The sequence below is a fragment of the Urocitellus parryii genome, unplaced genomic scaffold (genome assembly GCF_045843805.1).
Source record: "Urocitellus parryii isolate mUroPar1 unplaced genomic scaffold, mUroPar1.hap1 Scaffold_60, whole genome shotgun sequence".
NCBI lineage: Eukaryota > Metazoa > Chordata > Mammalia > Rodentia > Sciuridae > Urocitellus > Urocitellus parryii.
The window spans coordinates 1078305-1091547 of NW_027554101.1; the positions used below are offsets into that span (position 1 = coordinate 1078305).

Below are 13243 nucleotides of genomic sequence, written 5' to 3' on the forward strand. Positions count from 1 at the left end.
GCTCAACTGTTGCAGCTTCTCCTTTGGTCTATGGTAGACTGACCAATTTCAGTATTTTAGGTTTAACAGCTATTTCTAGTTGCCTTAGGGAGTATAGTTTGAACAAGATTGGAGAACATTCAAATTCTGAATTATACAACCCAACTAATAGTTTGAGTAATGAAAAAACAAAGCTTCTACCTGCAAAGTAGTGTTATTGAGAGATTTACTCCATTAGTAATGTTCGCCAAAGTTAACTTTCAAACTGTCTTCAGTGCTGTTTGGACTCACTAAAACAAACTTTAACTACTTTGAAGTGGGAATAGATTTAAGGAAGGCTCTGCAAAAGCTGGATGTGAAAGGTGAAAACGTAATGAAAGAAGCAGTCTGGGTTTTTCCATGTGGTGGGGTTTTATATTGATCTGAAAACCTCCCACCTCAGTATTATGTATTTGTGGCATTTATTGAGGTTTCTCTATCATTGGCTTATGCAATGTAAATGATATTACAATGAACCTGGGATCCTCCAAATGATAGTGCCCTCAGTGCTCTGTGCATGCTCCAAAATTGAAAAAGTCCTTTAATCTGGTGACACCCAGTTTTAGTTTGTTTTTTTTTTTTTTTAGTTGTAGATGGACACAATACCTTTATTTTATTTTTATGTGTATTTAATGCCCAAATATGTGGCTCAAGAGTAAGAATCACCAGCCTTTAATGAATGAAGCCTGTGAAGTGCCAGAGATGAAACCCAGTGCCTCAAACATGCTAGGCAAAGTGCTCTACCACTGAGCCACAACCCAGCTCCCAGATTTAGTTTTAAGAAGGGAATATTTGACCCTGAAGGAGGCCACTTAGTTTGTGGGTAGGGTTTTCCTTCACCTGAAGTGGAGTGATCTGTGCTCTAACAAAAACCATTCTAGACATCTAGAGCCCCCTGTGTGAAAATAACAATTACAATTCCACCTGAAGTAGACTTTCCAGATGAAATTGATTTTTAAAAATTTCCACTATAACAAAGCCACATAGTAACAAAATTTTTACCCATTTTAACTACATGACAATTGTTTTAAGGACATCCAGAAGATAGGTTTGCCCAGAGAAAGAAGGTTATGTGTTCAAAAATAATGGGGACTTAGATTTGCTGGTCAGAATTGAGCAAAACCTTGGGTTTGGGTATGGTAGATGGTAGGTTAGGTTTTTGAGATGGGGTAAGCAACAGCAATATTTTGTTCACCATCTGTACTCCTCTGGGGCTTCATCGGGTAGTTGGGGGAGGGAAAAAAAGGGTAAAATCTTTGCCTGTGCTCCTATTTTTTTCCTCTACTTTGCATAATCAATTTCTAAACATAACGTTTTCCCCTGCTTAATCTTCTCCATCCTTGTAGCATCTGAGCCTGAGCAGGGAATATGGGGGAGGGGGGTGTGACGCCCGCTTGGCTGGCCTGCTGGTTTATGTCTCTGCCAGTCTGGGGGAGGTGCTGGATGAGCTGCCCCAGTCCAGCTGCAGCTGACCCAGGTCCCAATCCCTGCTCTTTGCTCTTCTGCTTTTCAATAAATCCTGAGGCTCTGGAGGGTGGGAGTAGCCTCCAGTGCTAGGGAGTATCCCTAGCAGAGGCTCAGAGGTCCTCCTGGGCTCTTTTGGGGGCCCTTGGCGATGGCCACATTCAGATACTGGCTGGAAGCCAGGGGAGGGAGCTTGGGGTAAGGGGAGGGCCCTGAGGGAGGGGTCAGACTCCTTAGGAAAGAGTTAATGCGAAGAGGGGGAGGGGATAAGATGAAGAGACCCACCGAAGGGAAGGCTCAGGTAGGGAAAGAACTGCAGAGGGACATCTGGTGGGGGAAAGGGAGCTTGCAGGAGCAGGGCGTCAGAGGTAGGGGGCTTCCCCCTCTGCACCCACATTGCAGGGCCGCCAACTTCCAGCCATGGCGGCGACTTTCAGTTTCATTTCCACAGACCCTCCTGCCTGGGCTGCAGCCGCTGCTGAGATGCCCAGTATGTTCAGCTTCCGGCAGCTCCAGGAGACCGCCAGTGTTTCCTATTCGTTCGGGGACTGGACATGGAGACAAATCTAGAGCAGCTGCGAACCATTTATAACAGCGACTTCAAGATCAGGTAGGGGCCTATGCACCCGGCCGAATCATGGGCCTTATGTACCTCTGCTGCCTCCTGCCACTCCCCTCACACTTCTCAATTTAGTGCAACCAAACTGTATGTGATACTAATCACCACTCACTATTACTGAGGTCTCCTATGTGCCAGGTGCTGGGCTAAGTGGCTTGCCGCAATGCTACTACTATCTTGGGTGAGGCTCACAGCAATCTTTAAGAGGCAAGCCTTGCCATTCCCATTTCATAATGGAGGGAAGGGAGGCTCCCAGAGGTTCAGTAATGGCCCAGGTAGCGAGATCACACCCCTCACCTTGAAACACTGTGCCCTTCCTCTTTTGCCTGGGTAGTGCCCATTCATCTTTGGGAGACCAGTCCCTTCCCCTAGGCTGCCCTGGGAGCCCCAGAGGCTGCACTGCGGTCACACACTGAAATCTCTGGGTTCAGTCTGAGTGCTTCTCAAGGCAAATCTGTCCTACGTCACCAAGACTCGGGTCAGGTTCTTCAAACTGGACCACTGGACTGACTTGCAGCTCCCAGAAAAGAGGAGAATGAAACTGAGCTCAGATATCAGCAAGCACCACAAGTCACTGCTAGCCAAGATCTTTTATAATAGGTGTGTGTCCATGTGTGTTTGTTCGTGAACACACCCTTGCTTGTGAGGGGTGCTCAGGGCATGGGGGAAGGGGCTGTCTAACCAAGAAGAGTAGTTTGCTCAGGTTGTGGGGAGGCCTCTTCCTTAAGGAATGGCGGAAGCAGGTGGGGGGCTTGACTGCGGGTGGGAGCATGGCTGGCACTCTCCCCAGGGCATCCCGCAGCCCAGGCTGCTCCTGCCCTGGCCCCCACCCTTGACTCCCACTCTCCTCAGGGCTGAGTATCTTCACAGGAAGCATGGAGTGGACGTAGAAGTCCAGGGGCCCCATGAAGCACAAGATGAGCAACTCCTTATCTGCCTGGGTTTGAACCACAAGGTGGTGCTGACCCTGAGGCTCAGGAACAGAGGAAACAAACATGCTACCCTCAGTCACCTCTTCACACTCTGCCAGAAACCCCAGTTTGCCTTCTACTATGTTGACCAGGAGCTGTCCTGCCCACTGGGCCCCAATGAGTAGCTTTCCAAAGGGAAAAACTCTGGTGGGCAGGGCTTGTCCTAGCAAGGCTGCAGCTTTGGAGCACACACTGTGGCTGTCCAGTGGTTTCCTCTCGGGATGGATCCGGTTGGGGGAGTGTCAGGTTCAGCATGTTGGTGGGAGGGTCCCTGCCTTCCCTCCCCCCTCCCATTCACTCAGCCTTCTTCCTGCAGGTGAATGCTATGAGTTGCATGTGCAACGTAAGACCAGCTTTGTGGGCTACTTCTCAACCACGGTGCTCTGGGAGCTGCTGGGACCTGGGGAGTTGGGTTCAGAAGGATATGGCACTTTCTACATTTCCCGTTTCTTGGCTTCCATCGCCCACAGCCCTTTGGCTGCACAATTGAAGCCCATGACTCCCTTCAAGCACACCTGGATCACTGGAAACCCTGTGTTGACCAACTGGATAGAGGAAGGAGAAAGACCTGACCTGTAAGCCCTCCCTCCAGACCTGACAGGGCTTGGCATGTCCTTATCACAACAGTGTGGGCCCTTGGGAAAAGCCCAGAGCTGGGAACCAGGGGCCCCTTTATTCCCTCCTCTGGGCTCAGAAAAAATTTTCTGCCTGGGAAGCAAATTGTAGGAGAGTAGCAGGAACAAGGACAGTATGAAAACATTTTTTAAGAAGTGTTTTAACTGTGTAATGAATTATCAGGCAACCCATTATTGTTTGACACCTCTCTCTCTCTCTCTCTCTCTCTCTCTCTCTCTCTCTCTCTCTCTGTCTCTCTCTCATAGCATTGGGGATCAAAACCATGCATGCTAAACCCATGTTCTACCCAGCCCACTCTCTTCTCTTTTTAAATTAGAAAAAAATTGGTAGTACTGGGAATTGAAATCAGGGACACTTTACCACTGAACTTTAGCCCCAGTCCTTTTTGTTTTGAGACAGGGTCTTGCTAAGTTGTTGAGACTGGCCTTGAACTTTTGATCCTTCTGTCTCAGCCTCCTGAGGTGCTGGGATTATTGGCATGCACCACCACACGCAGATCTCTCTCTTTTTAAAAACAACTTTACTGAAATAATTCACATATCATACAGGTCAGTGATTTTTTTTAGTATGTTCACAGATATGTGCAACCATCATTACAGTCAGTTTTAGAACATTTTATTTTGCCAAAGAAGAGCGACCCAGTACCCTTCAGTTACCACCCTTTTATCACTCACCCACCTGTTCAGTGCTTAGCAGCCACTCACTTTATCTCTGTCTCCATAAATTTCCCTATGCTGGACATGTCATGCGAGCGGACTCATGTGTAAACATCTTTTCGACATAGCTAGCTAGTTACAAAATACTGTAGGACCTTCACAGTTAGATAATTGTTCACTTTTTGTTAACAATATATAGGTGCCAGGTGCAGTAGCACATGCCTATAATCCCAGTAACTTAGGAGGCTGAGGCAGAAGAATTACAAGTTTGAAGCCAGCTTCAGCAACTTTGTGAGGCCCTACGCAACTTACTGAGACCCTGTCTCAAAACCAAAATTAAAAAGGGCTGGCTGGGGATGTGGCTGAGTGGTAAAGTGCCCCGGGTTCAATTTCTGGTACCCCAAAACAAAAACTATATATATATATATATATATATATATATATATATATATATATATAATATAAATTAACCTGGAAGTCTTAATACCCCCCAAAATTAACATTGACTGTCTCAGAATGGTAAAAATGTTATTATAATTTTTTGCCAGATTCTTTTTTAATAATGAAAATGTATTATAAATAATATGTTTTAAATATTCCAACTATTGGGCTTTCCCAAATTGGTCCAGCCATGGACCGAGCAGCCACATGAGCTAGTGAGCTCCATGTCCTTGGGCAGAGGCTGCCGACCACCTTTTGGCAATGGCATCACAGGGGTCCTTGTGCATCCTCCATGGAGGGGCATTCCCAGAGTCTTGAAGGTGACAGGTTCAATGTTTATGAAAGCTTTTCCCCCCACTTCTGCAGTGCTAAAGGCTATGACTTGAAGCTAAGTATGGAACTGGGGACCTACTACCCACCCCCACGCCTCAGGCAGCTGCTCCCCATCCGTCTTCAGGGAACAAGTATCTACACTGCCTCAAAGGAGATTGCTGAGATCAAGTAAGTGCCTCCCCTCGATACCCCACTCCTGTCTTCTCTCTCCCTGCTGGCCTCTGCCTGTTGCTTTGGATGTCTGTCCAGCCTCCCAGTCTCTATTCGTTCACCCTTGCTGAGCATGCCCACTTGCCAGGTGCTGTTCCAAATGGGCCTTGCCCATTCTGGTGGGGAACAGTGAGCACTGATCATTTCTTTTATTTTATCTTGTACATTCCATATTCTGGTGAGTGCTTTGAAGAGCTCAAGTAATGCTAAAGTAAAACCAAAGCAGGACAAGGGGATGAATTGGTGATATTTTACAGAGAGCAGTCAGTCCTGGCCTCTTTGATGACGTGACATTTGAACAGAGAATGACATTTGAATGAGGTTAGGGTGTGAGTCATGGAAGGAAGATCTGGGGGAGAATGTTTCCGCCATAAGTTCTACCACGGATACTCAAGTCAGGTCTGAGGTTGGGTCAAGGACATCGGAGGAAGCCAGAGTTGGGGCTCCCTTCTTCAAGGCCTCTGACCCAATCCATTTCTCTGTCCTTCTGGTCTTCTCTGATTCCTGGTGTGTTCCTAGTTGCAAATGGGAGAGGTAGATGCTCCTGGTCATGGGGATGCTTGACCTGTCCCTTTCCTGCCCTTCCCACTTGACCCCCCAACCATCACTGCCAGGGCCCAGCTGGAGACAGCCCTGATGTGGAGGAACTATGAGGTGAAACTCTGACTGCTGCTGCACCTGGAGGAGCTGCAGATGGAGCACAACATCCGGCACTATGACCTGGAATCGGTGCCCATGACCTGGGACTCCGTGGACCAGAACCCAAGGCTGCTCACTCTGGAGGTTGGGGCTCAGATCAGTGCAGGGAGGGCAGGCTCAAGTCAGCCAACCTCTATAGGCCATTTCTAAATACAGGGCAAACCTAGAAGAAGGATGAAATGGTTCCTGTCCCAGAGGGGTCAGCAAGGGGTAGGGTGGGCATCCTTTGCCCAAAATGGTGTCAGAGCAGGACATTGGGGTTTTAATCTAGACTTTGCTACTACTGGCTGTGTGATCTTGGGCAAGATCCTTGCTTTCTCTGAGCCATAGGTTCCTTATCAAAAAAGCATAGAGCTGGACTGGATAATTCATAGGCCCCTTTCTAGCACACAGATTTTGAATGTGTGTACCTTAGACCAGAATTACCCACGAGAATGAATTTCTCCACACAAATGCAGGTGGGAAGAGAGAACAAGGATGATCAGGGCAAGATGACTACAGGAGATGAGTTTTAACAATATTTTAAAGGCAGAGTAGAACTGAGCTGGTGAGAGGGCAGCTGAGTAGAGTGGGAAGCGGCTGCCAGGCCTTAAACTAGCACCCTGGAGTTCTGCACCTGTGAGCAGCTTGGGAAGGTTGTAGTCTTCCTCTCCCCAAAACTCCTGTCTGGTGGGAGAGGAAGGGAAACAGGGAAAACGCAGCTCTCTGAGTCTTGGGATAGAAGGCCAGAGACTCAGTTTTCATCCCTCAGGGGTCTAGAGAGCCTGGGGGTTGGGTCTTTCAGTGACCATGCTTGGGACAGAAGCTTGCTTACGTTCACACCCTGTAGGTTCCTGGTGTGACCGAGAGCCACCCCTCAGTGCTGCAGAGGGACCACCTGTTTTCCCTTCTGCCCTCTGAGACACACCAGGAGGACCCCATCACCTACAAGGGCTTCATGCACAAGGTGGAACTGGACCATGTCAAACTGAGCTTTTCCATGAGGTGGATGTTGGGGGAACCCTTCTTCAGTCTTCTCCCTCAGGCCAGGGGAGATAAGAGGCTTTCTCCTAAGATGAGTGGATCCCAAGCACAGGGCAGGCACTTTTCTTCCAGGGAACTCTGAGCTACCTCAGCAGCTGCCACTCCTAGGGAGCTTTTATGGAAGTCTTGGAAAGAGGGAGTAGAGCAGAGGGAGGTGGAAGGAGGTCCTGGCTTTTTACTGTCTGCCCCACCTAACTGGAGCTACTCTACCTTTCTCCCTATCCAAACCCTCCTGAGCCGATTTGTGGATGGGCTGACCTTCAAGGTGACCTTCACCTTCAACCATCAGCCCTTGTGGGTCCAGCATCGGGCCCTGGAACTGACAGGGCGCTGGCTGCTGTGGTCCATGCTTTTTCCTGTGCCCTCCCATGGGGTCCCGCTGCTGCCCTCAGATGTGGAGCTCAAGTGAGACTGAGGGCAGGGGACTCCATGGCTGGTTGGAGTGTGGGGCTTGGGGATGGAGTCCGAGAGGCCTCTGGGATGCTGGATAAGTTGAAGTTCAGATTCCCAGCCTCCCTGCCAGGCTGTATGACCGGAGTCTGGAGTCAAATCCAGAGCAGCTGCAGGCCATAAAGCACATTGTTATGGACACCACACATCCAGCCCCCTACATCATCTTTGGGCCTCCAGGCACTGTAAGACTGTCACATTAGTGGAGGCCATTATGCAGGTGAGGCTTGAGGATAAACCTGGGACCTATATCCTTGACTCCCCCAGATGGAGCGGTTTTCCCCAAATTCTGATTTCCTTCATCTTCCTGAAAGTTCTTGTTTCTCAGCAGCCATCAAAAGGAGGTGGGGAGGGCTGGGGCTGTAGCTCAGTGGCAGAGCACTTGCCTAGCATGGGTGAGGCACTGGGTTCAATCCTTAGCATCACATAAAAATAAACAGATAAAATAAAAGCATCCTGTCCATCTACAACTACAAATTTTTTTTTTTTTAAAGTGGGGAGCTAGAGTCAGTGTGTCTGTTGAGCACTGTTGGGTAGGTTGGGCACTGTGTGGCTCTTGGAGTGACTTTTTGCATTTTGGTATTCATAGACTTGTGTGTTTTATTGCAGTTGTTGTCCCACGTCAAAGTGCTAATTGAACTAGCAGGGCTCCAGGATAGAACTTGTCATTTATATCACTGCCTCCCTTGGCTGTGGGAGGCAGATGCTGCACTGCCCCAGTGTGAGTCACCAGAGTTTGGGAAACTGCTTCCCACACTCTACCTGTCTGCATCTCAGGTGGTGAAGCACTTGCCCAAAGCTCACATCCTAGCCTGCGCTCCGTCCAACTCGGGTGCTGATCTTCTCTGTCAGCGGCTCTGGGTCCACCTGCCCAGCTCCATCTACTGCCTCCTGGCCCCCAGCAGGGACATCCACATGGTACCTGAGGACATTAAGGTAAGGGAAGTGCAGAGGGTCAAGGGATGGCAGATTTCTGGGAGACTCTAAGGATAAACCAGAAAAGTAGGGAGACTTGGATCCTCACCCTTGGGTGGGTGAGAACCCTCCCTGGGCCTCAGTTTCCTTGTCTATAAAGTGGCCCATTGCCAGAGTGAGAGTGGGCATGGGTAGAGCCAAGCTGATGTCTCATGTTGCTTCACAATCCACAGCCCTACTGTAACAGGGATGTGAAAAAGGGGGAGTATGTGTTTCCTTCCAAGAAGGAACTGCAGGAATACCAAATCTTAATTACCACTGTCATCATGGCCAGCAGGTGGGGAGTGTGTGTGTAAATAAAAGTGTAGTGGGCTGGGAAGATGGGGAAGGGTTCTCAGTGGGTGAGTGAGGGACCAGATTGGGTGAGCATTCGGGTTTGGTAGTTGGGTGCCTGGGGATGACCCTGCCTGGCCTGACACCTCCCAGGTTGGTATCAGCCCAGTTTCCCATTGATTACTTCACACACATCTTCATCGATGATGCTGGTCACTGCATGGAACCTGAGAGTCTGGTGGCCATAGCAGGTGAGCGGCTCAGCATGGGCTGCAGGTGTGCCACCCTGCATGGGGAGATCCCATCACTTACCTTTCTCCTCATACCACCCTTGCCTTCTAGGACTGATGGAAGTTAAGGAAACAGGCAATCTAGGAGGGCAACTGGTGCTGGCTGGAGACCCTCGACAGCTGGAACCTGTGCTGTGGTCCCCACTGACACAGAAATATGGGCTGGGGTACTCGCTGCTGGAACGGCTGCTCACCTACAATGCCCTGTACAAGAAGGGCCCTGATGGCTATGACCAAGCTCATCACCTCAGTTCATAACCAAGCTGCTATGAAACTACTGGTATGCCCACACCCTCATCTCCCACCACTGCAAGCCCATGCCTTTGCACCCACTGCGCCCCAGCAGGAGGCTCTGGTCTGCATTCCTGTTGCTCGGCGCCTCTGTGATGCAGAAAGGACTATAGACTGGAAGGTCAGAGGCCTCCTTTAGCTAGTGGTTTCATTCTGGACTAGTGAGATTATCTAGATATGGGGGTGGTCAGACACCAGGATGTGTCTGATGTCTGTCTCAGATGGCATTTCCAGGCAATCCAAGGAGAAATGAGAAAATGAATAGTTTTTCATAAACATATTATCAAATTAGAGGGCTAGGCAGGGTTGTTTGTTTTGCAGTGGTGGGGATTGAACCCAGGCTCTCACACATGCTAGGCAAAAATTCTACCACTGAGTTACATAGACAGCTCTGTTTTGTTTTGTTTCTTTAAGAGTCTCTTTGTTCCCCAGGCTGTCCTCAGGCAGTCCTCCTACCTCAGCCTCCTGAATAGCTAGCTGGACCTACAAGCACATAGAACCACACCCTATTTATATGCTTCTTTTACTGAATAAGTTTAGACATTAAAAATGCTTGGATGAGTACCATATAGGACAGTTGCAAAAAGGAAATGTTATTGTGTCGTTACTACTTTTATTTTTGGATTTAACATATTATCTCAAATAAGGGTAATGGGAAGTGATACATTGTTTTTGCACTGCCCTTCCTTGGCAAAATTGAAAGCTGAGTCCCTAATTTCTTAGTTTTTTTTTTTCTTTTTTTTTTTTTTTTTTGAGGGATGGGGTGTGCCAGGGATTGAACTGGGCACATGTCCACTGAGCCATATCTCCAGGCCTATTTTGCATTTTTTAGATACAGGGTCTTACTGAGTTGCTTAAATGCCTTGCTTTTTGCTGAGGCTGGCTTTAAACTGGTCATGCTCCTGCCTCTGCCTCCAAAGCCACTGCGATTACAGGCATGCACCACCATGCCTGGCAAATCTTAGTTTTTAAAAGTAATTTGAAAAAAAAATAATAATAATTTCACTGGTCACTGGATCCCTATGGACCCACAAGTTCTGCTTTATGTGGTGTGCAATGCCTGGCAAGAGAGCTTGCAGGTGAATGTGTCCTGCTATGCAGGAAGCAGGAAGCAAGACGCTCATGTGTGGGCCTAAAGCCTGTCCCCCCAGGGCAGGATAAAAGTAATCCAGGCCTTGGTCTAGCTCTCCCTCCCTCCTGCCTCTCAGGTCCCATCCCACCATACTGGACATTCCCAACCAACTGTATTACGTTGGAGAGCTGCAGGCCTGTGCAGATGTGGTGGATCAAGAGTGCTTCTGCCGCTAAGAGGGTCTGCCTCAACAGGTGAGACTGGACAGAGCAGGACTCAGGCCCCCACCCCCATATCTTGATTGTTTACTGAAGGTAGGAAAAGGCTTGACTGGACACCAGGGGTCCCTCCAGTTGTCCCCTTGGACTAAGCTTCCTTATTGCCTGCAAGGGTTTTGGAGTGGGAGGGAAAGGAAGCAGGGAAGTCCAGCTGAGGGTTTCTTCTAGCCCTGTGACCAGGGATTTCCCATCATCTTTCATGGTGTGATGGGCAAAGATGAGCATGAGTGAAATAGCCTATCCTTCTTCAACCCTTAAGAGTCTGCCATGGTGACCTCCTACCTGAGCTGCTCCTGGCCACTTCCTCTAAGAAGGGGAAAGCCCTCTTGAGCCCATGAAGCGTTGGAGTCATCTCGCCATACTGGAAGCAGGTCAGACCCTCAGTTCCCAGCAAGGATGGGTCCTCCCCCAGGTGATACCTCTAGAACAGCCCTGGCCTCTGCTGGCCCTATATCTCAGAAGAGTGCAGAGGTCAGCTGCCTCCTCCCTCTTTGCTCCCCAGCTCTCTGGCCTCCTTCCTGCCTAGTTCCTCTTGAATTGAGGTGACTGCATAAGAGAAATATGCCTTTCCCTTCACTCCAGGTCGAAAAAATCCGTTATTGCATCGCCAAACTTGACAGGGAGCTTCAGAGACTGGAAGGACTTGAAGGTGACACACTACTTCACATTCACTCTCACCTTCTTTGTACCCTTCTTTTTCCCAAATCAGAGACCTCAGCTCCTATGTCACTGCTTCAGTCTGGCCCATGTCCCTGTCCCACCTCCACTGCCTTGGACAGAACTGGGTTTTTTCCCATCTTCTTGCTCCTCAAAGCTCCAGTTTATAGTTCTGGCATGGGATCAGGAAGCCTGCATGTTTAACAACCTCCCAGGTCACTGTTATTGGGCAGGTTTGAGGTCTTTGCCCTAAGAATGAAGTCCAAATGCCACAGCCTACCCCCATCTGTCATGTGATATTGTCACCTCAATTCCACCCTCAATAGCTTAACACTTGCTCTGAGATGGTGATTCCAAGCTCTTAGTACAGAGAAAAGTCACCTGGAGGGCTTTTAATACTACTAGGGCCCCTACCAGCCAATTAACACTGATATCTGGGGGCAGAGCCAGGGCACTAGTATTTTTTACAGCTCCTCAGTTACAAGCCTGAAACCTACTCTTTTGAGATTTGGAGATATCTGCCTTGGAAAATTCTGATCAGGAGGTCTGGGTTAGGGCCCCAGGTTCTATAGTCTAAACAAGTACTTGCTGATTATCTCCAGGAAAGTTTCAGAAACACTATTTGTAGTTACTGTGTTCTTTGCAACACTGTTTGCTTTGTTCTGATGGCTTTACAGGCCTGAATCCCAGAGCTAGCTTCACTCTTGAGGCTTGTGCTTGCAGAGCATGCCTCCTGTCCCCTGTGGCAGCACTCACCCACTGATTGACAATTGCCCAGTGTACCCTCCTTGCAGCTCAAGAGCCATGGGGCAGACATCCCTTAAGTTCCCCTTGAACCCACCTATTCTCACACCCTGCCTCTATCTATTCTAGGTGGGCTCTGTGGAAGAATTCCAAGGCCAAGAATGCAGCGTGGTCTTCATCTCTACTGTGTGAAGCAGACAGAGCTTTGTGCAGCTGGATCTGCACTTTAACCTGGGTTTCCTTAAGAACCCCAAGGTTGGAGGGCTGGTGGGTGTGGCAGGAATTCTTCCTTCCTCTGGCCCTTCCTTCCCATGACCCCACCACTTCTTCCTTCCAGAGGTTCAACGTGGCTGTGACCTGGGCCAAAGCTTTGCTCATCATAGTGGGCAACCCCATTCTCTTGGGCCATGACCCCGACTGGAAAGCATGAGCATTCCTGCCCTGTAATCCCTCATGGTGGCCACAAGCCCCAGCTTAGGCAGCTGTATCTTCATTAGTACCTGCTTATGGCTCAATCCTCAGGATCAGTTAATCTTCATAAAACCTCCATCTTATTTGTAAGTGAGCTGACATTTAGAGCTTGAGCAACCAAGGCTCAGATGTGGCAGGACCCAGGCCTGGCCTCCAGCCTGCGCTCATACTCCTCATCCAGGCCTACACAGCTCTGTGTGCCAACACCTCTGTACCCCACAAAACGGAGGGTATACAGGGTGTCGCTTTCTTGCCAAACTGGACCTACAGAATGGACAGAACTTACTTCAAGATCTGAGCAAGCTCAGCCCCTCTACCTTATGTATGGCTGGGCCAGGGTGGGCCAGTGGTGGAAGAGAAGGTAAAGAAGACAAAGCATACCTCCTTTCTTTCTAGGGCCCCATGGTCATGACTACCTCCCCCAGGAGTGGGAGAGTAAAAGGGGCCTGTCCCTGCAAGCGGAGCCCGAGTGGAGGAATGAGCTCTGAAGACACAGCTGCCTGCCTTCTCACACCAAGCCAAGCCTTAGCCCGCTGCACCCAACCCTGAACCAGAACCCAGCTGAGCTGCCCCTCTAAGGGACAGGAAGGCTGGGGGAGGGTGTTTACAACCAAGCCATTCCACCCTTCCACTGCTGGGAGAATGACACATCAAGCTGCTTGTTAGCATTGT

General features: G+C 49.2%; 1 pseudogene; it reads left to right on the forward strand.

Annotated features, from left to right (window-relative positions):
* The first annotated feature begins 1615 nt into the window (after nucleotides 1–1615).
* On the forward strand, nucleotides 1616–13059 carry LOC144252823 (helicase MOV-10-like; annotated as a pseudogene).
* Nucleotides 13060–13243: the final 184 nt, after the last annotated feature.